This window comes from Wasmannia auropunctata, unplaced genomic scaffold, assembly GCF_000956235.1.
Source record: "Wasmannia auropunctata unplaced genomic scaffold, wasmannia.A_1.0 LD336092.1, whole genome shotgun sequence".
NCBI lineage: Eukaryota > Metazoa > Arthropoda > Insecta > Hymenoptera > Formicidae > Wasmannia > Wasmannia auropunctata.
Window position 1 is genome coordinate 3,653,440 of NW_012026798.1, and position 544 is coordinate 3,653,983.

Here is a 544-nt window from a genome sequence, read left to right on the forward strand (position 1 = left end):
ATAGAGAGATTATATTGTAAAAATCTTAAATTAAAAGAAAAAAAAGAGACATTATTGATTGTTATGAATTTTCAAAAAAAAATTAAGAACAAATAATAAATAAATAACTTTGTAAATGAGATAAAAAATTCTGGGAATAATACAAAAAAATATTGTGGTATATAAGTCTGTAATTAAATGAAAAATATTTATGTAGAATTATTATTATAAAATTTAATTTTTAGTTTAATTGTCTTTTAAAATAATATTAATAAAAATATTATAAATTAAAATTAAAGAATAGTAAGTAAAGTAAAATTATAGTAAATATGTATTTATATTGTATATACTATCAGGATTATATTGATAAGGTGTCATATTGTGCGATTTGCAGAAGAAATTAGACGCGAAATGTAGATATTTGAAAATCAACGAAAAATTAAAAAAGTATAGTTTAGAAACATAATGTTTAGAATATTCATGGATTATTTAAAAAATGTTCCACAAGAGTAAGATTTAAAAAAAAATAGCCTGGAAATAAAATAATTATTTAAGAATATATAAT